Source organism: Ovis aries, unplaced genomic scaffold (assembly GCF_016772045.2).
Source record: "Ovis aries strain OAR_USU_Benz2616 breed Rambouillet unplaced genomic scaffold, ARS-UI_Ramb_v3.0 scaffold_90, whole genome shotgun sequence".
NCBI lineage: Eukaryota > Metazoa > Chordata > Mammalia > Artiodactyla > Bovidae > Ovis > Ovis aries.
In genome coordinates this window covers 704,716-730,786 of record NW_024599829.1, presented here as the reverse complement: position 1 = coordinate 730,786, position 26,071 = coordinate 704,716, and the positions used below count along the sequence as shown (strand labels likewise).

At 36.8% G+C, this 26,071-nt stretch overlaps 2 pseudogenes; both read left to right on the top strand.

Annotated features, from left to right (window-relative positions):
• Window positions 1-3,308: 3,308 nt before the first annotated feature.
• LOC101105384 (olfactory receptor 4A47-like) lies at window positions 3,309-4,237 on the top strand (annotated as a pseudogene).
• Window positions 4,238-10,310: 6,073 nt separating this feature from the next.
• Window positions 10,311-15,908, top strand: LOC106991926 (putative olfactory receptor 4A4; annotated as a pseudogene).
• Window positions 15,909-26,071: the final 10,163 nt, after the last annotated feature.

The following is a 26,071-nucleotide window of genomic DNA, read 5'->3' as shown; positions in this document are numbered from 1 at the left end:
CAAGTCCTTCTATAACATGGCACTGCCACAAACCTTCCTGTGAAAAGTTTATATTTTTCTAAATATAGGCCCTGTCATCTCTGACAGGAGATAATTTTATTAATTTTTATTTAGTATTACTTATTCTCTAACAGTGCTTCTATAGACAGCAACTTCCTACCTTTCAATCACAGCTTAAATATAACCTTTTAAGAAGGGACTTCTCCTATTACATTATCCACAGTAGACTTCTCCCTCTTCTTTTCTGTCACATTATTCTATTTATTACATTATAAGCCCTGAATAAGACTATAACTACTATATTAAACGTCTCCTTCTTATTGTCTGACTTATTATAATATCCATGCAAGAAAAAGCTTTCTACATAATTTTCCCTCTGGTTTTATTAAGTGCTGTGTCCCAACTCATAGCATAGTTGCTGGCGTAAGAAATGTGCCCTAACTTTTAAAAACAATTAATAATTGGATAAATTATTAGTTGTTACATCTAAAAACTTAAAACATTTAATTTTATTTTTACTATAATTTTATTTATTTAACCAAATTTTAAGGTAATTAAATCTAGTATTAAATAAAAGGAAAGATATTCTTTCCATGGCAGAGGAGAATATATTAATAAGTCCATTAGATCAAAATGAGTGAGTCTATATTTTATCCTTATTGAGAGCAGCCTCATAAAACTTATAAAGCTACTTTTTTTGCATGTTGTACCTTTCTGATATTAATTATGTGATTTGCTCTACTAATATCTTCACATATTTTTTTGTTGTTTACTATCTAGGTTATGTCTGATTCTTTTGCCACCCTACAGGTTGTAGTCTGCCAGGCTCCTCTGTCCATGAGATTTCCCAGGCAAGGATACTGGAATGGGTTGCTATTTCCTTCTCCAGGGGATCTTCCCAACTCAGGGGACAAATCTGAATCTAAGGCATTGGCAAGTGAATTCTTCATTGCTGAGCCACCAGGAAAGCCCTTATAGATGTTCTTTAAAACCTTTGTGTAAAATCACAATGAATTAATTAAACAAGAATCAACCTTGGACACTGTCCCAGACTTAGTGATAATTGCAGCTGAAAGGGATGAAATATCCCGTGATCTTCACCCCTAATAGAAAGAAGATACTATTTGCTTAGTAACTGGCATACAAACTTAGGGAGGTCCTTTCTTAGACATATTAGTTAGTTAGTGTTAGTCGCTCAGTCATGTCCGACTGTGACCCCATGGACTGCAGTCCACCAGGCTCCTCTGTCCATAAGATTTTCCAGGCAAGAATGCTGGAGTAGGTTGCCATTTCCTTCTCGAGGGGATCTTCCTGACCCAGGGATCAGACCCAGGTCTCCTGCACTCCAGGTAGATTCTTTACCCACTGAGCATGGCTTAAAAAGAACCATGGGAATGTCTTTCAAAATCACAATCAACTAGTCTGGGCATGTTAACATGACAGAGTGAAAAGAACTGAACAGTCAAATGCTATATTTATTTTTAAAGTTAGTAGGAAAGAAGTTACTTGTGAAAAATTTCCCTGCCAAATAGCTAGCTGATTTCTTCTATGTATATGTAGGACTTGCTGGTCATTTTGATTTATTTCCCAATGCAATAAACTTGTTTTTCAGTGTGTGCACCATGGAATTCCTTTCAAATAATTTACACTGCACTTTAAAATGACCTGAATAATTAGAAGACTCTATGTAGTAAGTGGTAAATAAACTATATGCTCAAGTAATAAGGTGGCCTTTTGTTCTCTATTGTCAAACTGGATGAAAAATAATTTCAAGTGTTTATGAATAACTTTAAGTGATTCTTCAGGTTCTGAACAAGCCTCCAGAAGGTAAGACTAACATTAAATAGTGGAAACCAAGCTCACAGCTGTGAGACTTTCTTTATTATATAAGAAAGTTAATTACTTTGAAATAAATCAAACAGATTCAATTCTAGGTATAGCACTTAAAAATGTGTACTTGAGAAAGTGAATTAGATATTCTGAGCCTTAATTTCTTCACTTCTGAAATAAAGATTACAATTCATGCTACTGTAAATATTAAATGTGTTACATTAAACTATGAGTGCATGATTGGAATATACTGTAAGAGTTTGGAGAAGTAGAGCAATGTTATCAGAATAAGATTAAAAAGGACAATTTGGTCTGCTTCAGGAGAACCAACTTTTGAGTCCAGTATAAATGTGGAGAGACTTAGTAGGAGGCTGGTACAGTGGGCCAGGAAGAAATTAAGAAGTAGAGAATGATCAAATCTGTGATATATTTTGAAAGCAGAGTTAGTAGGATTTATTTAAGTTTTATGAAAGTGACAAATAGTAAAGAGCACTGAAATTTTGTCTGAACATTAACATGAAAATTATAGTATTTAATGGGATAAGGAATGCCTCTTTAAATTTTATTTAGAAAATATTCATGTTTATTCTGGAAAACTAGAAGTTATGTTTTACAAAGAGTAAATTTCTATTCAGTTGGGTTTCAAAGTTAGAGATGTTGCAAATAAACATTTGAAATTTAGAGGAAAGGTAAGGACTGGAGATAGAAGATTAGACTGCTGCAGTCTAATTGATTGGTCCAAAATGGGAAATAACCACTGAAAGACTGAAGTGTCAGTGAGGTTTGAGACAATTTAGGGCAAGGATCTTCTATTCACACATTCATCTACCCACACTGATTATGTGTATTATGTTAAGTGTGTTTCATGTATTATATTTGTGTCTTTATAAATGCTGTACCTTTTCATGACTGTCTATTTCTTTATACTTTCAATTATTTTTTACACTCAGCTGAAGCATTACTTCCTTTTGAATGTCTTCTGTGATACCACTTGATATACTCCTATATTCTGACTCTTTGGTGCTGTGTGAATTTAATGGAACTTAATACACGTGTCTTTGGCATTACGAACTTGATGGACGTGAGTCTGAGTGAACTCTGGGAGTTGGTGATGGACAGGGAGGCCTGGGTGCTGCAATTCATGGGGTCAGAAAGAGTTGGACATGACTGAGCGACTGAACTAACTAACTAACTAACTAACTAACTAACTAACTAATACATGTGTCTGGAATGCTTGTTTTTTTGTTCTATGTCATATTACTGAGGTTAAAAAAAAAGAACTATGCCTTTTTCAACTTGATAATCAAAATGTCTACGACACATTAGACACAAATGGATGTTCTGTTGATGTTCTTACAGTGAATGGATATATAAAAAAGTATTCTTATACATTTGAGCATTTTTACCCTTTAACTGTTATCCCCTTTGTTTTTAGGTAAACTGTTTGAATATGTGAAGTCAGCACCTGTCCAGATTAAATGCAATCAAGAAATAATGTAATCTACTTTGTACTTCTGGGTCTCACACAGAATTCAAGGGAGTGGAAAGTCCTTTTAGTTTTGTTCTTGTTCATCTGCCTTTTGACTCTGGTGGGCAACCTTCTTATTATAGTGACTCTAGCTGTCAATAAGATCCTGAACTCACTGATGTACTTTTTTTCTTGCCAGCTTATCATGTATGGATGTCACTTACCCCACTTCTATCACCCCCAGATTGATTTCAGAGTTGTTATTCGGGGAAAAACGCATATCCTTCGAATCTTGTATGACCCAGCTGTTTGCAGGGAACCTTTTTGCTGGATCAGGGGTCTTTCTTCTGCTGGTCATGGCCTATGACCGCTATATGGCCATCTGTAAGCCGTTGCATGATTTGATGATCATGAGGCAGAGGTTGTGTTTTGTGATGCTGGTGCTGTCCTGGGTTGGAGGTTTCTTGCACTCAGTAATTCAACTGTGCGCTGTTTATGGGCTCCCATTCTGTGGTCCCAATGTCATTGACCACTATATGTGTGACATGTACCCCTTATCGGAACTCGTCTGTACTGACACCTGTGTTACTGGCATCTTAGTTGTGGCCAGTGGAGGACTGATCAGCTCTATCGTGTTTCTGCTCTTACTCATCTCCTGTGGAGTCGTCCTGCACTCTCTGAAGAACCTGAGTCTGGAAGGGAGGTGGACAGCCCTCCAGACATGTGATTCCCACATCACTGTGGTTGTCTGCTTCTTTGTTCCCTGTATTTTCATGTATGCAAGACCTGCTAAAACATTCCCCAATGACAAATTATTGAGAGTTTTATACAGTCATAACCCCCATGCTGAACCCATTAATCTACAGTATAAGAAGTTCTGAGTTAACTTATGCTATGAAGAAACTCTGGAGAAGAAACATTATATTTCATATTAAATAATTGCATCAGCTACAATGAAGGGAGTCATTTGTCATCAAGGTCCATTTCCTTAGAATGCAGAAGCCATTTTAAAATTTGATTCTGATTTTAAATATTTTCTTTAAAAAGAAAAATTATCTTTCTTCAAAGAGTTTATGATAATTGTAATTAAAGATTACACCTATACAGCTGTGCTATTAATAACAGTTTCCTCCATGCTAAAATGTAAGGTCCGTAATAATCTTTATCACTGTACCTAGAAATGTGTAATACCTGTATGTTGTTGCTATTGCTAAGTCACTTCAGTCGTGTCTGACTCTTTGCAACCCCATAGACGGCAGCCCACCAGGCTCCTCCATCCCTGGGATTGTCCAGGCAAGAACACTGGAGTGGGTTGCCATTTCCTTCTCCAGTGCATGAAAGTGAAAAGTGAACGTGAAGTTCAGTCAGGTCTGAGTCTTTGTGACCCCATGGACTGCAGCCTAACAGGCTCCTCCACCCATGGGATTTTCCAGGCAAGAGTACTGGAGTGGGGAGCCATCACCTTCTCTGATTACCTGTATAGTAAGGAATTAATAATTAATTATGAAGTGAGAAAAGTACAATATAGTAACATTGATTTTTAATCATTTTACGCATTTGCCTTTTTTACTCTTTTTCAGAGACAGATAATTTTTGTTTAAATTCTTGTAATTTAAGTGAAATTTTTAATTTTTACAATTTAAAATATTTAATTCTATATAGGTCCCTTTGTTAGCATATTTCAGTTGCATTATACACACATTTTTCACTTTAATACTGTAAGTGTTCACAAGAAAATTAAAGTAAAATAGATGATAATAAACAGAATAAATAAAACCAAATAATATGGGGTGAAGTGTCAAACAAATTTCCCCCTTTTCTCTTAATATTTTCCATTCTTCATTCTAAGATGTAGAATCTAAATTTTTTTTCTTGATTTTCATCTGATAAAAATCTTTGCAAATGCTAGTCTATTTACCATATGTATATTTGTTTTTTCTGTATATATCAGATTTGCTTTTACTATGCCACATCTTAAAGATATTTCAATACCAGCTCAAACATATCCCTTAACTTTTCTCATGTTTCACAATACTCCTTACAAATTTATTTTAAAATCCATATGCCCATTCCTTTTCATGTGGTTGCTAAACATTTTTATGACAAAGAGCTTCCAAATAAATACATTTATTTGAATATCTATATTCAAATATATATTTGAATATGTGCAAATATGATTTCCTAGGCATAGAATTGCTGATTTGATATTTGAATCAATAATCAGGTAACATTTGCATTTAAAATGCTGATATTGATAGTTATTGATAAACTATTGTTCTTGAGGTTGTACAACAGCTACAGTATCATCTACTGTCAGTGAGAATTCTTTTGTCCACGTTTTCAAGTCCAGTACCTGATAAATATTTATGACAACTGATTAAAGTTATTTTTATACTTTGCTACCCTTTTGACATAATTTAGCTGGGCATCATTCTATATGTTTATTTGATTTGTATTTATTCTTTGTGGATTATATATATATATATATATGTCTTATTTATTTCATTCAATTTTTGATTTTTGTGAGATTATATAAGGAGATCCAACCAGTCCATTCTGAAGGAGATCAACCCTGCGATTTCTTTGGAAGGAATGATGCTAAGGCTGAAACTCCAGTACTTTGGCCACCTCATGCGAAGAGTTGACTCATTGGAAAAGACTCTGATGCTGGGAGGGATTGGGGGCAGGAGGAGAAGGGGACGACCCAGGACGAGATGGCTGGATGGCATCACGGACTCGATGGACATGAGTCTGAGTGAACTCCGGGAGATGGTGATGGACAGGGAGGCCTAGCGTGCTGTGATTCATGGGGTCGCAAAGAGTCGGACATGACTGAGTGACTGAACTGAACTGAACTGAACTGAACGGAGATTATATATAAAAGAAATGATCTCTTTCACATTGTATATATAATTAATACTTTTTGGTTATATTTTCTTAACGTTTTATCCTATGTGGAGTGCTTCTGCATGTAATATTTCTATATTTTATATTCAAATTTTTGTATACTGCTTATGAAAAATTTTCTCATTTCAACTGTGACAATGCTTCAGTTCTCTTTTAGTATTTAATTTTTGGAACATTTTTGATATCATATGAAAAGTTTTGATTTGTCTTGAATTAATTTTGCTATAGGAGTTAAATATGGATTGAATTTTCAGCTGTTTCTCTAATTTTTAGGGTTTTTAAAAAATAGTCACATAAATATCTTTTCCCTTTTGATTTGAAATTCTGAATATTGTATCCTGAAGTCCAGTGTATTTGGATCTGATTCAAGACTCTATTCTTTTTCATTGATCTCTATATTCATGTGCAAATTGACACATAATATAATTGCTATGATGTATAATACATTTTGATAAGTAAAGAGGCTAGCAGTCACTCATTACTATTCTTTTTCAGAGGTATGTCTAAGTTTGTATATTTATGTTCCAAATATTATAAACAAAATATGGGGAAGGGGGAGGGAGAGGGGTTCAGGCTGGGGAACATGTGTATACCTGTGGCGGATTCATGTTGATGTATGGCAAGACCAATACAATATTGTAGAGTAATTAACCTCCAATTAAAATACATAAATTTATATTAAAATAATACATTAAATATAAGTAAGATAAATAATATATTTTGAAATGAGGTTAAAATAACAGTTTAGTCAAAAAATACTATTCAGTTATTATTTTCAATAAGATTCACTGTTGGAAGGTTAATTTTCATTTCAGTTCAGTTCAGTCACTCAGTCATGTCCAACTATTTGTAACCCCATGTACTGCAGCAAGCTAGGCCTCCCTGTCCATCACCAACTCCTAGAATTTACCCAAACCCATGTCCATCGAGTCGGTGATGCCATCAAACCATCTCACCCTCTGTAGTCCCCTTCTCTTCTCACCTTCAATCTTTCCCAGCATCAGGGTCTTGTTCAGTGAGTTAGTTCTACTCATCAGGTGCCCAGATACTGGAGTTTCAGCTTCAACATCAGTCCTTCCAATGAATATTCAGGACTAATTTCCTATAAGATGGGCTGGATGGATGTCCTCCAGTCCAAGAGATTCTGAAGAATCTTCTCAAACACCACAGTTCAAAAGCAGCAATTCTTGGCACTCAACTTTCTTATTGTCCAGCTCTCACATCCATATATGACTACTGGAAAAACGACAGCTTGGACTAGATGGACCGTTGTTGGCAAAGTAATGCCTCTACTTTTTAATATGCTGTCTAGGTTGGTCATACCTTTTCTTCCAAGGAGCAAGTGTCTTTTAATTACATGGCTGCAGTCTCCAACATCAGTGATTTTGGAGCCCAAAATAAAGTCAACCAATGTTTCCACTGTTTCCCCATCTACTTGCCATGAAGTGAGGGGACCAGATGCCATGATCAGCTTTCTGAATGTTGAGCTATAAGTTAAATTTTCACTCTACTTTTTCACTTTCTTCAAAAGGCTCTTTAGTTATTCTTCACTTTCTGCCAAAAAGATGGTGCTATTTGCATATCTTACGTTACTGATATTTCTCCTGGCAATCTTGATTCCAGCATGTGCTTCTTCCAGCCCAGCATTTCTCATGATGTACTCTGCATATAAGATAAATAAGCAGGGTCACAATATACAACCTTGATGTACTCCTTTTCCTATTTGGAACCAGTTTGTTTTTCCATGTCCAGTTCTAACTGTTGCTTCCTGACCTGCATACAGGTTTCTCAAGAGGCAGGTCAGGTGGTCTGGTATGCCCATCTCTCACAATTTTCCAGTTTATCGTGATCCACACAGTCAAAGGCTTTGGCATACTCAATAAAGCAGAAATAAATGTTTTTCTGGAACTTTCTTGCTTTTTTGATGATCCATTGCATGTTGGCAATTTGATCTCTGGTTCCTCTGCCTTTTCTAAAACCAGCTTGAACATCAGGGAGTTCACTGTTCACATATTGCTGAAGCCTGGCTTGGAGAATTTTAAGCATTACTTTACTAGCATGTGAGATGAGTGCAATTGTGCGGTAGTTTGAACATTCTTTGGCATTGCTTTCTTTGGGATTGGAATGAAAACTGACCTTTTCCAGTCCTGTGGCCACTGTTGAGTTTTCCATATTCACTGGCATATTGAGTGCAGCACTTTCACAGTGTCATCTTTCAGGATTTAAAATAGCTCCACTGGAATTCCATCACCTCCACTAGCTTTGTTCAAAGTGATTCTTCCTAAGGCCCACTTGACTTCACATTCCAAGATGTCTGGCTCTAGGTGAGTGATCACACCATCGTGGTTATTTGGGTCATGAAGATCATTTTTGTAGAGTTCTTCTGTGTATTCTTGCCACCTCTTCTTAATATCTTCTGACTCTGTTAGGTCCATACCATTTCTGTCCTTTATTGAGCCCATCTTTGCATGAAATGTTCCCTTGGTATCTCTAATTTTCTTGAAGAGATCTCTAGTCTTTCCCATTCTGTTCTTTTCCTCTATTTCTTTGCATTGATCACTGAAGAAGGCTTTGTTATCTCTCCTTGCTATTCTTTGGAACTCTGCATTCAAATGGGTATGTCTTTCCTTTTCTCCTTTGCTTTTCGCTTCTCTTTTTTCACAGCTATTTGTAAGGCCTTCTCAGACAGCCGTTTTGCTTTTTTGCATTTCTTATTCTTGGGCTGTCTTGATCCCTGTCTCCTGTACAATGTCACGAACCTCCATCCATAGTTCTTCAGGCACTCTGTCAATCAGCTCTAATCCCTTGAATCTGTTTGTCACTTCCACTGTGTAATCATAAGGGATTTGACATATGTCATACCTGAATGGTCTAGTCGCTTTCCCTACTTTTCTCAATTTCAGTCTGAAATTGCCAATAAGGATGAACCACAGTCAGCTCCTGGTCTTGTTTTTGCAGATTGTATAGAGTTTCTCCATCTTTGACTGCAAAGAATATAATCAATCTGATTTCGTATTGACCATCTGGTGATATCCACGTGTAGAGTCTTCTCTTGTGTTGTTGGAACAGCATGGTTGCTGTGACCAGTGCATTCTTTTGGCAAAGCTCCATTAGCCTTTTCCCTGCTTCATTCTGTAATCTAAGGCCAAATTTACCTTATACTCCAGGTGTTTCTTGACTTCCTACTTTTGCATTCCAGTGCCCTATATGAAAATGACATCTTTTGGGGGGGTGTTAGTTCTAGAAGGTTAGTTCTCTAGGTCTTCATACAACCACTTAATTTCAGCTTCTTCAGCATTGCTCATCAGGGTATAGACTTGGATTACCGTGATGTTGAATGGTTTGCCATGGAAACAAACAGAGATCATTCTGTCTTTTTTGAGATTGCATCCAAGTATTGCATTTGGACTCTTTTGTTGATTATGATGGCTACTCCATTTCTTCTAAGGGATTCTTGCCACAGTAGTAGGTACAATAGTCATCTGAATTAAATTCACCTATTCCAGTCCATTTTACTTAACTGATTCCTAAATTTTCGACGTTCACTCTTGCCATCTCCTGCTTGACGACTTTCAATTTGCCCTGATTCATGGACCTAACATTCCAGGATCCTATGCAATATTGCTCTTTACAGCATCAGACTTTGCTTCCATCACCAGTCTCATTCACAAGTGGATGTTGTTTTTGCTTTGGCTCCATCTCTTCATTCTTTCTGGAGTTATTTTCCCACTGATCTCCAGTAGCATATTGGGCACCTACCACCCTGGGGAGTTCATCTTTCACTGTTCTATCTTTTTGCCTTTTCATACTGTTCATGGGGTTCTCAAGGTGAGAATACTAAAGTGGTTTTCCATTCCCTTCTCCAGTGGCCCACATTTTGTCAGAACTCTCCACCATGACCCATCTGTCTTGGGTGGCCCTACATGGCATGGCTCACAGTTTCACTAAATTAGACAAGGCTGTAGTCCATGTTATCAGATTGGTTTGTTTTCTTTGACTGTGATTTTCATTCTCTCAGGCCTCTGATGAAGAAGGATAAGAGGCTTATGGAAGCTTCCTGATGGGAGAGACTGACTGAGGGAGAAATGATCTTGTTCTGATTGGCATGGCCATGCTCAGTAAGGCTTTAATCCAATTTTCTGTTGATGCGTGGATTGATTTTAGAGGAGTTGATATCTTTAGAGTACAAAACTGTGACACAGATATGAAAAGATGTCTTCAGTTAAAAGTCACCTTTTGTAAATTTGTGTAGAGCTTACAGTTCCTGCTGTGTTTCTGTCCCTTGTGGACATCTGCTGTTCTTCATCTGTAACACCTGAAATACCAACTGTCACTTGCTGTAAGAAAGCAATCATCTCTTCCAGGAAGTCCGGGACTCATGTCTTTGCTGAGCATCTTTTGCTGCTGAGATCTTCCTGCCCATAGTGGTTGCCAATGAGCATTATGTGGCCATCTGCAAAACTTTGAACTGTGAAACCATCATGAGTGAAAGGAATGTGGCTATCTCATTCAAGTAATAGGAGCTGGAGGGTTGTATTTGCAACCACACAGATCTTCATAGTGTGACTGCCTGTCTGTTATTCAATGTCATGGACCATTCTTGTGTGCCTTGAACGCTTTACTGAAACTTGTCTGAATGGAATTCACATCCTTGGTCTCTGTTGCTGTCAACCATTGGTTCATTTACCCATTAAAATATTTTCACCTGTTGGTCTCCTATGTGGTCATCTTGTCCACCCTAGAGACATAGCTTGGAGGGAAGATGCAAAGTTCTCTCCACCTATGTCTCTCACATCACTGCGGTCATCTTAGTTTTTGTGCCTTGCTTATTTGTGTATTTGTACCCAAGGTTTGGGTACATTTTATGTCATGATAAGGCATTTGTTAAACTTCTTAAACTTCACATTTAGAAATTTTGACGTGAAAGTGCTATGAGTAAGTTCTAGGATGAAAAAGTGATTTTGGGAAATAATCATAACAAAAAAAACTGAGTTTGTCTTTAAAATGGAAAAGAGAAAATACAATTTTTATTTTCTTTTTAATTAATTAATTTATTTTAATTGATAGCTAATTACTTTACAATATTGTGGTGGTTTTTGCCATACATTGATATGAATCAGCCATGGGTGTACATGTGTTCTCCATCCTGAGCCTCCCTCCCACCTCCCTTCGCATCCCATCCCTCAGGGTTCTCCCAGTGCACTGGCCCCAAGTGCCCTGTCTCATTCATCAAACCTGTACCGATGACCTATTTAACATATGATAATATGCATGTTTCAGTGCTGGTCTCTCAAATCATTCCACCCTCACCTTCTCTCACAGAGTCCAAAAATCTGTTCTTTATATCTGTGTCTCTTTTGCTGTCTCGCATATAGAGTCATAATTATTGTCTTTCTAAATACCATATATATGTGTAATATACTGTGTTGGTGTTTTTCTTTCTAACTTACTTCACTCTGCATAATAGGCTCCAGTTTCATCCATCTCATTAGAACTGATTCAAATGCATTCTTTTTAATAGCTGAGTAACACTCCATTGTGCATATGTACCGCAGCTTTCTTATCCATTTGTCTGCTGGTGGATATCTAGGCTGCTTCTATATCCTATCTATTGTAAACAGTGCTGCAATGAACATTGGGGTACATGCATCTCTTTCAATTCTGGTTTCCTCAGTGTGTGTGCCCAGCAGTGGGATTGCTGGGCCATGTGGCAGTTCTATTTCCAGTTTTTTAAAGGAATCTCCACACTGTTCTCCATAGTGGCTGTACTGGTTTGTATTCCCACCAACAGTGTAAGAAGATTTTCTTTTCTCCCTTTTCTCCTCTCCAGCATTTACTGTTAGTAGACTTTTTGATAGCAGCCATTCTGACCGGGATTAGATGGTACCTCATTGTGGTTTTGATTTGCATTTCTCTAATAATGAGTGATGTTGAGCATCTTTTCATATGTTTGTTACCTATCTGTATGTCTTCTTTGGAGAAGTTTCTGTTCAAATTTTTGGCCCATTTTTTGATTGGGTTGTTAATTTTTTTTGGTATTGAGCTGCATGAACTGCCTATATATCCTTGAGATTACTTTTTTGTAAGTTGCTTCCTTTGCTATTATTTTCTCCTATTATGAAGGGTGTCTTTTCACCTTGTTTATGGTCTCCTTTTTTGTGCAAAAGCTTTTAAGTTTAATTAGGTCCTATTTGTTTTGCTTTTATTTCCATAAGTCTAGAAGGTGGGTCATAGAGGACCCTGCTGTGATTTATGTCAGAGAGTATTTTGCCTATGTTCTCTTCTAGGAGTTTCATAGTTTCTGGTCTTACATTTAGATCGTTAATCCATTTTGAATTTATTTTTGTATATGGTGTTAGAAAGTGTTCTAGTTTCATTCTTTTACAAGTGGTTGACCTGTTTTCACAGCACCACTTGTTAAAGTGATTGTCCTTTCTCCATTGTATATTCTTGCCTCCTTTGTCAAAAATAAGTTGTCCATAGGTGTGTGGATTTATCTCTGGGCTTCCTATTTTGTTCACTGATCTATATTTGTGTCAGTACCATACTTTCTTGATGACTGCAGCTTTGTAGTATAGTCTGAAGTTAAGCAGGTTGATTCCTCCATTTCCAATCTTCTTTCCCAAGATTGCTTTCAAGTTAAAAAAAAATCAGCTAAAACAATTCTTCTGGAAATTCTCTGATTCCATTTTGATGGATATATCCCTATACTATAGCTCTTAAGCTCTGTGATTATCCTTATAACTTAATACATGGATCTGTAATTATCTGTTCCCTAGTCCTAGTCATGAGGGCAAGTAACTCTACTTTATTTAACTTGGCAATTACAAAGTCAAAAACACATTGGACATGAAAATTTTCTCTACATACATTCTTTTAATTGAATTTATAACAAAAGATGAAAATTATAATTCATTTAAAAGTTTTCCCAAAGTTTTGTAGGTACACTGCTTCTAACATGTGAAGATAGCACCTGTACAGACTATAAGGAACCAAGGAACAAGTAACTTATTTCATCCTCTTGGGCGTCACACATAATCCAAAGGAGCAGAAAGTCCTTTTTGTTATTTTCTTATTCTTCTATGTTTTGATTGTAGTGGGAAATCTGCTTATTGTTGTGACTGTAGCTGTCAGTAAGACCCTGAACTCACCAATGCACTTTTTCTTGCTAGTTTATCATTTATAAATTTAGTTTATTCCTCTTCTGCTTCCCCCAGATTGATTTCAGACTTGTTCTTTATAGAAAACACCATATCCTTTGAATCCTGTATGACCCAACTGTTTACAGAGCAATTTTTTGGTGGATCTGAGATACCTCTTCTGTTGGTGATGGCCTATGACCTCTATGTGGCCATCTGTAAGCCCTTGCATTATTGGTGATCATGAGGAAAAGGATATGTGTTATACTGCTGCTAGTATCCTGTGTTGGAAGTTTTCAGCAGTCAATTATTCAAGTTAGCACTGCTTATGGGCTCCCTTTTTGTGGTCCCAATTTCACTGATCACTGTATGTGTGACATGTTCCCCTTATTGAAACTTATCTGTGCTGACACCTTTGTCATTGGCATCTTCATTGTGGCCAATGGGGGACTGACCTGCACTCTTGTTTTTCTGCTTTTACTCGTATCGTATGGAGTCATCCTGCACTCTCTGAAGACCTGAGTCAGGAAGGGAGGCAGAAAGCCCTCCAGACCTGTGGTTCCCACATCACTGTGGTTGTCTGCTTCATTGTTCCCTGTATTTTCATGTATGCAAGACCTTCTAAGATCTTCCCCATTGACAAATCATTGAGAATGTTTTATATAGTCATAAGTCCCATGACAAACCCATTAATCTACAGTCTAAGAAGTTCTGAGATCATGAATGCTATAAAGAAGTTCTGGACAGAAAAAGTGAGATCAAGCTGTAACTAAGTGCATTATGCATTACAGAGAGAGTAGTTTAACACTAGGAATTTAGTTCAAATATCAAAGTCTATTATTCTGATGTAACCTCTCCTTTTCTCTGAATAATTTATTATAAATTTTATTAAAGAATAAAATTTATGTTTATGTTATTAATGGTAGTTTCCCTCCTTGAATGTAAACATTAATGTCTAGTTCATCACTGCAACTGGAAAGGTGAAATTCATTTAAAATAGTCAGTAAGTAATATGCAATGCATTTGTCAGTATTACAAAAATAATTAACTATTTTTTTGAAGAAAAATGTTCAAATGTGTCAGTTTAATAAATTTCTGCAAATTGAACACACCTCTATTAGTAGCAGCTGGCACTCAGATGAAGCAATAGAACATTATTGTGCATGCTACTTTAAATGAAACGTGAAAATTAATTTTACTTGAATTTTGAGTAGTGAGATGGCACTGAAATACTGAACTATTATGCATTACTTTATTACTTCTCATTTCTTGTAACTAGATTCTTATTTTTTATAGTCACTTTTAATTTTACTAATTAAAATATTTAATACTATATTCTATCCTCTTTTTTCACTTTATTTGTTACATATGAAAATTTACTGTAACATTTTCCTTTGCATAGAAAATTGAAAAGTATGATGGACAATAATAAATGTTAAAAAATAGAATCCCTACAAAATAGAATCATATAAAATATACCTCCTGTTCACCCAACATCAGAGTTTCCCAGTTTTTCCAGATGCAGTCACTATACTGTTTTTGCTGCTGCTGCTGCTAAGTCGCTTCAGTCGTGTCCGATTCTGTGCAACCCCATAGATGGCAGTCCACGAGGCTCCTCTGTTTCTAAGATTCCTCAAATAATAATTTTTGCAAAAAAAGCATATTTTCATGTGTGTTTGCCTATATGTCTCTGTTAATAAATTTTGCTTTTTGCAACTCAGTTTTCTGAAGATCTTTCCATGCAGTCTTCACAGATCTAACTCATTATAGTTCCTGCCAGGTTCCAGCCCTGGTGGATCCAGGGAATTCGAAGTGGGGACAGAGTCAGCATCTGAGGAATTAATTGCTTAATTAAAGATATGGAGGGAGATTAGAAAGAAATAGTGTAGTAGGAAAATAAGTGGAGTAAAGAGGCTGAATAACTTGGTTTATGTGGAAAACCAATAAAGTTCCAAGACAAGGAAATTGCACCATCTACGTAGGCCACCGGCACCCGCTTGAATAGCGGAGGGTGCCCCGCCTTGGGCTCTCTCTCATGTGGGTCTTAGAAGCCAGGGCAAATAAGTAGACATGATGAGCCTCCACGCTCCAGATGGGAATTCAGCCAGAAAAGGGAGAAAAGAATGACATGGGGGAGCTAAGCATTGGTGCCAGACCCACAACTTTATTTTCAAAAGCAGCTTATATATGGCAAGTTGTACATAAAGAAATAATGGAATATGCAGAGTTATGCAGGGACAGCAGTCCTGACCCTTATTGAGACCAGGCTTTCCTCTTGTATACCTTTCCATATACAAAAGGTCCCAGGTGGTTTTACATAGTCTTCTGGCCAGGGGTCCTGTTAAAATTTTTATGGCTCTTCTGTCCAGGATCCAAATTGGCGAATCTGTATCCTGTGGAAAAAATACAAGCACATCCTCGACCACCAGTTAATAATGGGTTGGGACCTTTCCATTGTCTGGAGAGGAGGTCCTTCCACTTTACCAATGGCTTTGCATTTTGTTGTTCCAGATGAATCAGCATTTAGGTTATTTATTACAAAGAGAGCATGTTATAAAATCTGATGGGGAGAACTATACTTAAACCCTCCCCCCCCTTTTTTTTTATTTTGAGTTAACAAAGTATGTGAGGGTAAATGATGCAAAATTTGACCACAATAGTTTCCTATGGCAATCTGCCAATCTTCATCAAACATTAAATGAGCATCAAGCTGCTCCTTATTATATGGAATTACAATTTTTGATGACTCTTTACCAAATAATTCAATACTCCGCTTTCTTCTCTTTAATATCAAAGTAGCTATCAGCCCTGGATAAGAAGCCACTGCTTTTGTAGCTTGAGTAAGAAGATGGACCCACTCTAGGGGGCCGCTTTGCCATAAAACTAGTTTTTTTTTTTTTTTTGGTCTGGCTACCCCAATTACACCTATGGGGGTTTTATGGCAAAGGAATTGTCAAGCAGTTGTCAATTTAATTTTTAAAACTTTTAAAATTTGTGTTTTAATGACATGAATTTAGGGATATGTTAATTTAGGTCTAATGTTTAGTTTAGGTCTCTGTATAAATTTAAATAATAAATATATAACCTCCTTATCTCATTTAGGTATACAGATATACCTAAATAATGTATTTATATATGTATTTACATACAGCAATAAGTATAAATTTATTGACATATAATATATATAAATCAATATACTTGAATTAATCTTTATAATTAATATATTAATTAATATTATTGCACACAACTAATACCAACCAACAAAAACCAATGTACTATGATAATATATGTCACACATACACAATATAATTATACAGTATATATAATATACATACCATCACAGCACACCAATCTATACCAATTAATAGCCACATACAAATTATATTACCACAATATATAGATTATATATATAATATAATTACATGGTATATATTCAATATGTATACATATAGTATACATATTAATTTATATGAGTTAATAAAGTATAAATAGAATTAGGTGTACCTTTATTATATTTTATTTATATCCATACCTAATTAGGCAAACTGTAATTAGGCAAATATATTTATATTTAAATATATTATGTATTTATAACAATATATAAAGTATTGTTAATTGTACCACCTGTTGATTACTAAGAATTTGAGAAAACCCTTCTCCGAGCAACTCCTATTTGAGACCGCACGTCCCTCCCCTATAGGGTAAAGGGGAGCGTAGGAAGTACATAGGGTTGGAAAGTACCACAGGTGTCCTCAAACTGCCAATTTAATATTTTTGTGCTTTCAACTACTGTGGGGGGTTGATAAACATTTATGGTATATGAAAATCTGATTAAAGAAACTTTCATTTGTATACTTTTATTGGTATTCAATAAACATAATTTAATTTGAGTATCACCCATGTTTAAATGATTTGCAGTCCTTTTTCATGAATTGCCTATTTTGGATTTTTTGTGTGTATTTGATTGCAACTTTTCCATACTGATTTTATGACTGAATTATACACTAGTTATCCAATTTAACCTGTGTTTGGTTATTATTTTTTCTGCTTGTAATTTCTTTTTAAAATTTTTTTAGTACTGTGCAGAATATTTCTGGGGCTGCATAAATATTTTATATTTACATAATTGATTCTATTAATTTTTTTGCCTCTATGTCTTGAATTTGTCTATCTCGTTGTTACCAAAATATTCTTCACAGTTTTCAACATTTAATTTTTTAAGTCTTTCTGTTGTTTTACATTTTATGTTTACATTTTCCTTTGATATAAGAAGATAAGTAGGGGTTAAATTTTACTTATTTTTCTAGATTGTCATTATTATAGATGCATAATTATTTTTCCCCATGGCTTTGATATCCTAACTTTGTATTACGAAATATGGCATGTGTTTGCATCAAATTCATTCCTTCACTAGCTTCCATTTATGTCTTTATTCCTGTGCCATTTAACACACAATTTAATTGTCTGCATTTGATTTAGGATATATCTTATTATCTAAAAATCTAGGACGGCTTCATTGCTATTTTTTTTAATCAGGACTATGTCTATTTTTTCATATTTGTATTTTTTTTCCCTTTTTTTTTTTTTTTTTACTTTACAATAGTGTATTGGTTTTGGATACATCAACATGAATCCGCCACAGGTATACACGTGTTCCCCTTCCTGAACCCCCCTCCTTTCTCCCTCCCCATACGATCCCTCTGGGTCGTCTCAGTGCACCAGGCCCAAACATCCAGTATCATGCATTGAACCTGGAACTGGCGATTCGTTTCATATATGATATTATACATGTTTCAGTGCCTTTCTCCCAAATCATCCCACACTCTCCCTCTCCCACAGAGTCCAAAAGACTGTTCTATACATCTATGTTTCTTTTGCTGTCTCGCATACAGGGTTATCGTCACCAACTTTCTAAATTTCATATATATGTGTTAGTATACCGTATTGTTGTTTTTCTTTCCGGCTTACTTCACTCTGTATAATAGGCTCCAGTTTCATTCACCTCATTAGAACTGATTCAAACGTATTCTTTTTAATGGCTGAGTAATACTCCATTACATATATGTACCACAGCTTTCTTATCCATTCATCTGCTGATGGACATCTGTATTTTAAGATTAAATTCCAATAAGCTAGCCTGGTAAAAACTACATTGAGTTAGTATTTTGAGTAAAATTTGATTGAGAAAGCATCTGCATCTTCAGAGAATTGAGAATTCCTATCCAAAAGCTAAATGGTATCAGATCCATCAGAGAAAGGTTGGAATGAAGATTTATGCCACCTGTTTGTGGTCATATTGCATACACCTTATTCAAGAATATGTGAATTCAAAAATCTCCAGATTTGAAAAATATTTACATCTGGTAATTGGATGAGGGAACATGATTTTCCTGAGTTGAATTTTCAGGTGGTTCTGTTCAGGCCTCTGTTCACCAGACCTAGATTATTTTTTATCATTATCATTGTCATCTTAGTCTGCATGGGTTGCCATCACAAAATACTATAGACTATGGAGCTTAAACAGCAGACATTTATTTCCTAATAGTTCTGCAGGCTGATATCCAAGATCAAGGCAATTGCTAGGTTAGTCTCTAGTGAATCCTCTCTTTCTACCTTGCATTGGGCACCTTCTCACCCTGTCCTTGCATGGCCTTTCTTCTGTGCACTTGTGGAAGAGAAAGTTCTTTGTCCCCTCCACTTCTTATAAGGATGCCAGTTCTATCAGATTGGGACTGACCCTTATGATCTCAAGAAGTACAAGCTATTTCAGTTGCCATTTCAAGGTTTCCAAGCCTAGGTACTAGATGGAAGAGTGAATAATCTTTTAGATGACCTCAGTCTGATAATTTCTAACTTCCATCTTGAGAGAGGTGGAGCCAGAAGTATTCAGCTGAATGGATCAAATTCTTGACCCACTGAAATAATCTGATATAATAAAGTGAATGTTAGTGTTTCAAGTAGTTTTATTTTTTTCAGATATCACAATAGTATCTGAAACACTTTAGTAATTTAGACACTATGCTATTGGCTCATGGATATGTGCACTGACTGAACAAAAGAGAAAGCTAAGAAACAGAATGATAAATATACAGATTTTTGTATCTGGAAGTAATGGTGTTTCAGGGGATGGGAGAAAATGGTTATTCACTATATGTACTGGGAAAATTTATTAAAAAAAAATCATGATTTATTTATTTATTTTTATTGGCTGTGCCACAAGGCACAGCCTTGTGAGGTGAGGTTAGTTCCTCACCCAGGTTTTGAACCTGTACTCTTGCATTGGAAGCACAGAGTCTTAACCACTACACTGCCAGGGAAGTCCCTATTTATCCTTATGATAGGAAAGTGTGTTTTCACTTCACATTATACTTTGAAGAGTTTAGTCTATATGGGTTATAAATGTAAATGTGAAATAAATAACTTTAAAATGCTTAAAGATAATTATCTTTATAAACTTGGGGCAGGGAAGGACTTTGAGAACTAAAATGCAGAGAACTTTCATCCTGAATCTAGTTTCCATATTCCTACATACTAGAATAGGTGGTTAATCCTTGATTCCAACCATGTTCACTGCAGTATCCAGGTGTGAATTCCCCTAATTCATAATTTGGAAGTGTGTAGTACAATGAATTAAATATTTTCCTTTCAGATCCTTCATAGAAATGTTGGAATGAAGACTTATATCACCTATGTGTGGTCATATTGCAAGCATCTTATTCCATAATACCAGAAGATTCATTCATTCAAAAATCTCTGGATTTTGGGGAAAAAAAATGCGTGTGTATACTCAGTCCTGTCTAGCTCTTTGCAGCCCCATGGACTGTAGCTGCTCTGTGCACGAAATTTCCAGGCAAGAATACTGGAACAAGTTGCCATTTCCTATTCCAGGGAATCTATCTTCCTCAGCAATCAAGTCGTCATCTCTTGTGTCTCCTGCATTGGCAGATGGATTCTTTACCATTGCACCAACTGAGGGGTCCAAAAATCTTTACACCAGGTAATTAGATGTGTGATGTTCTTAGTCACTCAATCGTGTCTGACTCTTTGAGACCCCATGGACTGTAGCCTGGTAGGCTCCTCTGTCCATGGGATGCTCCAGGCAAGAATATTTGATTGGATTACCATGCCCTCTTCCAGGGGATCTTCCCAACTAGGGATAAAACCCAGGTCTCCTGCAGTGCAGGCGGATTCTTTACCATCAGAGTCACCAGGGAAACCTGGTAATTAGATAAGGGGGCATGATTTTCCTCAACCAAATTCTGGTGTTTCAATTCAGGCCTCTGTTCACCAAATCCAGATTACTCTTTTTTTTATCATCATCATTGTCACCTTAGTCTACCTGAGCTCTTTTCAAAATACTGTTTGTCCTCTGGAGGCTAGAGCCTGTGTGATTTGCATGTGTGTTCTTTGACGCTGGAGTCTGCTTCTTGCAGGACTCTTGGCTGCAGAGCTTGTAGTGAGGCTCAGACTCCTGATTTCTTGAGGAGAAACTACAACTGTTATTGCCATCCTGTGTGGTTCACCCACTTGGGGGCATGGTCTTGACTATATTGTGTCTTCAGTCTTCCTGCCTGTTTGCTGTGGTTGCTTCTTTATATCATATCTTTTGCTGTAGGGGATTATCCTGCTAGTCTTCACATTTTTCTCTTCAGTAATTGTTCTATATTATTATTATGTGTGTGTGCTCGTCATATCTGACTCTTTGTGACCCCATGGACTATAGCCCCCCAGGCTCCTCTGTCCATGGGATTTTCCAGGTAAGAATACTGGAGCAAGTTGCCATTTCCTACTCTAGGGATCTCCTTGACTCAGGCATAGAACCTGCATCTCTTGTGTTTCCTGCGTTAGCCACTTGAAAAGTGGTATCCCCATGGAAGGAAGTGACCTCAGGGTTTTCCTACCCTGCATGTTGGCTACTCTCTCCTATATGCCAGTCTTTATGCCAAAGCCACACTGCTGTGATCACCATTGTTTTGTCATATGTTATAGAACCAGGAATAGGAAATCCACCAATCTGTTGTTTTTTCAAGATTGTTCTGCTGATTTAGATTCCCTTGAGATTTCATATGAATTTTAGGATGAAGGTTTCTATTTGTACAAAAAATGTTGGGGGATTTATAATTTATAATATCCCTAATAAATTATTAGGGATTGCATTAAATCTATAGATTCACTTTAGGTAGCATTGACATCTTAATAATATTAAATAGTCCAGATCATCAGTCCAGAAAATAAATGTTTTTCATTTATTTGTGTCTTCTGTAATATCTTTCAGCAACATATTTGATCTTTGGGTTGTTCATTAATAGTATAGAAATTCAACATTCATTCATAATAAAAAGTGCTCTCAAGAAACTGGGTATAGAAACAGTGTACCTCACTCAACATAATAAAAACTGTATAGAACAGTTCCATAGCTCACATTAGACTCAGCATTGGAACACTGAAATCTTTCTTGTTAAAAATCAGGAGCAACATAAAAGTGCAACCACTTGCCACTTAAGGAAAACAAATATAAAGTACTGTAAAAGATTTCCTTTGAATTTTTTTTTGTTTTCTACATATAGATCATATCATCTTCAACGTGAAACAATTTTATAATGAATTATATTTTACTGTCTGTAACAGTGATTGCAATGGTAGCCACTCTCTGGTGTTTGAATCTCAACTTAAACACCACCTTTTGGAAATATTTACTCCAATTACATTATCATAAGTGTTGAGAGGGTAACAGGCAGGAAGGCCAGAGGTCCCCAAGGGGCAAGAGGAAATAAACTGCAACTGGCAGATTTTCTTTTTCCCCTGCTACACAAAATTAAAGACACCTGTATCATACATAGAACCTGGACTGGCGATTCGTTTCAAATATGATATTATACATGGCTGGTGCACTGGGATGATCCAGAGGGATGGTATGGGGAGGGAGGAGAGAGGGGGTTTCAGGATGGGGAACACGTGTGCACCCATGAAGGATTTATGTTGATGTATGGCAAATCCAATATAATATTGTAAATTAATTAGCCTCCAAATAAAATAAATAAATTTATATTTAAAAACAAATAGACATCTGGTTTTTCCTTGAACTGCTGCTGCTACTGCTGCTAAGTCGCTTCAGTCGTGTCCAACTCTGTGCGACCCCATAGACGGCAGCCCACCAGGCTCCCCCATCCCTGGGATTCTCCAGGCAAGAACACTGGAGTGGGTTTCCATTTCCTTCTACAATGCATGAAAGTGAAAACTGAAAGTGAAGTCACTCAGTTGTGTCCGACTCTTAGTGACCCATGGACTGAAGCCTACCAGGCTCCTCTGCCCATGGAATTTTCCAGGCAAGAGCACTGGAGTGGGGTGCCATTGCCTTCTCCCTGCCTTGAGCTAACCAATGTGTTTTTCTTTCTTTTTTTTTTAAATATGAATTTATTAACCATGAACTCCCTGATGTTCAAGCTGGTTTTAGAAAAGGCAAAGGAACCAGAGATCAAATTGCCAACATCCGGTGGATCATGGAAAAGCAAGAGTTCCAGAAAAAAACATCTATTTCTGCTTTATTGAATATGCGAAAGCCTTTGACTGTGTGGATCACAATAAACAGTGGAAAATTCTGAAAGTGATGGGAATACCAGACCACCTGATCTGCCTCTTGAGAAATCTGTATGCATGTCAGGAAGCGACAGTTAGAACTGGACATGGAACAATAAACTGGTTCCAAATAGGAAAAGGAGTACGTCAGGGCTGTATATTGTCACCCTGCTTATTTAACTTTTATGCAGAGTACATCACGAGAAACGCTGGACTGGAAGAAACACAAGCTGGAATCAAGATTGCTGGGAGAAATATCAATAATCTCAGATATGCAGATGACACCACCCTTATGGCAGAAAGTGAAGAGGAACTGAAAAGCCAGTGAAAGAGGAGAGTGAAAAAGTTGGCTTAAAGCTCAACACTCAGAAAATGAAGATCATGGCATCCGGTCCCATAACTTCATGGAAAATAGATGGAGAAACAGCAGAAACTGGGTCAGACTTTATTTTTTTGGACTCCAAAATCACCGCAGATGGTGACTGCAGCCATGAAATTAAAAGACGCTTACTCCTTGTAAGAAAAGTTATGGCCAACCTAGATAGCATATTCAAAAGCAGAGACATTACTTTGCCGACTAAGGTCTGTCTAGTTAAGGCTATGGTGTTTCCTGCGGTCATGTATGGATGTGAGAGTTGGACTGTGAAGATGGCTGAGTGCTGAAGAATTGATGCTTTTGAACTGTGGTGTTGGATAAGACTCTTGAGAGTCCCTTGGACTGCAAGGAGATCCAACCAGTCCATTCTGAAGGAGATCAGCCCTGGGATTTCTTCGGAAGGAATGATGCTAAAGCTGAAACTCCAATACTTTGGCCACCTCATGCAAAGAGTTGACTTATTGGAAAAGACTCTGATGCTGGAGGGATTGGGGGCAGGAGGAGAAGGGGATGACCGAGGATGAGATAGCTGGATGGCATCACAGACTCGATGGACGTGTCTGATGAACTCTGGGAGATGGTGATGGACAGGGAGGGCTGGCGTGCTGTGATTCATGGGGTGGCAAAGAGTCAGACACGACTGAGTGACTGAACTGAACTGACTGATTACATTATGTATGGTTTTGCCATACATCAACATGAATCCGCCACAGGTATACACATGTTCCCCATCCTGAAACCCCCTCCCTCCTCCCGCCCCCCCCCCCCCCCCCCCCATACCATCCCTCTGGGTCGTCTCAGTGCACCAGCCCCAAGCATCCAATATCATGCATCGAATCTGGACTGGCGATTTGTTTCATATATGATATTATACATATTTCAATGTCATTCTCCCAAATCATCCCACCCTTGCCCTCTCCCGCAGAGTCCAAAAGACTGTTCTATACATCTGTGTCTCTTTTGTTGTCTCCCATGTGTTAATGAAACTACAAATGTCCTTTGGAATTTGCCTTTCTTCAAAATGGTTCTGCCTAAGACTAACTTTTCTTTTCCCAAAACTTGGGCTGAAAATACTCAACAAACCAGTATTCCTGTCAATTGTTTTTTGGCCAGGGGAAACACACCTTGTACTATCCTATCTCAAAAGTGCATATTGTGGGAGAGGGGTCTAGTGAAACTCTCTCAGCCTTGAGGTGTCTCTCTTATCTGATGAATAGCTTTCTAATAGACATAAAACACCTTGCTATAAACCAGCAAGGGGACACTCTTTATTATACTTTAATAAAACTTTGTTACACAAAATCTCCAAGTAGTCAAGCCTCATTTCTGAAAAGAAAGTGAAGTCACTCAGTCGTGTCCGACTCTTTGTGACCCATGGACTGTAGCCCAACAGGCTCCTCTGTCCATGGGATTCTCCAGGCAAGAATACTGGAATGGGTTGCCATTTCCTTCTCCAGGAGGAATCTTCCCGACCCAGGGATCAAACCCAGGTCTCCTGCATGGCAGGCAGATGCTTTAACCTCTGAGCCACCAGGGAAGCTCATTTCTGAACCCGGATTGAAATCCTCTCCTCCAGAGGCCATGAATCCTGGCATAACACCTGGTTCGAAGCAGCAACCTTTCAGTATAATTTTTTCCTTTTATTTCTGTCATAGTACCCTATTTGCTTTCTTATAAGCAGTGAATAAGGCAATTTGTACTTTATTAAATTTTCTCCTGTATTGTTTGACTCATAAGAATATGAGACCCATGCAGGAAGGAATTTTTACATGATTTCCACCCTGTTTTATTAATTGCTGTGTTCTCACTCAGAGTATAGTTCCTGGCTTTAAATAGGTAATTTGAAAAAATTAGATAAATAATTAGGTATTATTTATAAATTTTAGTGAGAAAATTATTATACACTTAACCTAAGCTCAAGGTAGAATAAATTTTGTATTAAATAAAAGGAAAGAAAAATTGCTGTTGCAGGCTGGGAAATGTGTGTCTAGTTAGTTTAACTGGAACAAAATGATTGAGCTGATTATTTTTGACTCATAATAACATCATGATGGTTCTAAAATAATTTTTTTTATCCATGCTACACTTTCAGACCCTAATTATGTGATTTGACCTAATAATATCTTCACATACAAACGTACTTTTAAAACTTTGTCTAAAATCCCAGTGAATTTAATTAAGAAAGAATCAATCTTGGACACAGTCCAGCTCCAAAACTCAGTGATAAATGTGGTTAGAAGGGGCAAAATGTCCGTTGATCTTTACCCCTTTTGGGGAAAAGAAGTGACATTATTTTAAGAATTGATATAGAATTTTCAGGTGGTCCTTTGTTAGGCTGAAAACATTGAATTAAAAAAAGAAAAACAATGCAAGAATGTTTCTCAAAATCTCAAGTCTGTTCTACACCATGGTATAATGAGAGGGACTAAACAACTAAATGGTATTTTTATACTTTGAAGTTGGTAGGAAAATAAATTACTAGAGACACATTTTCTTGGGAAAAAATGAATGTTATCTTCCTCCACAACATATGATTTGTTTATAATTTTAATCAATTGTCCTAACATGGTAAATATTTATTTTTGTGCATGCATGTGTCTATGTGTGTGCCCCATGAAATTTCTTTTAAATATTCTTTAGTGCAATTAAGACAATCTTCTGAATAACCAAAAAACTTCATGAAGAAAGTGGACAGACAGCTGAAAGAAATAAAATATATCCTGGAGTAATACTGCATCCTTTTGCCTTTATTGTTTTTTTTTTTTTTTTAGTATA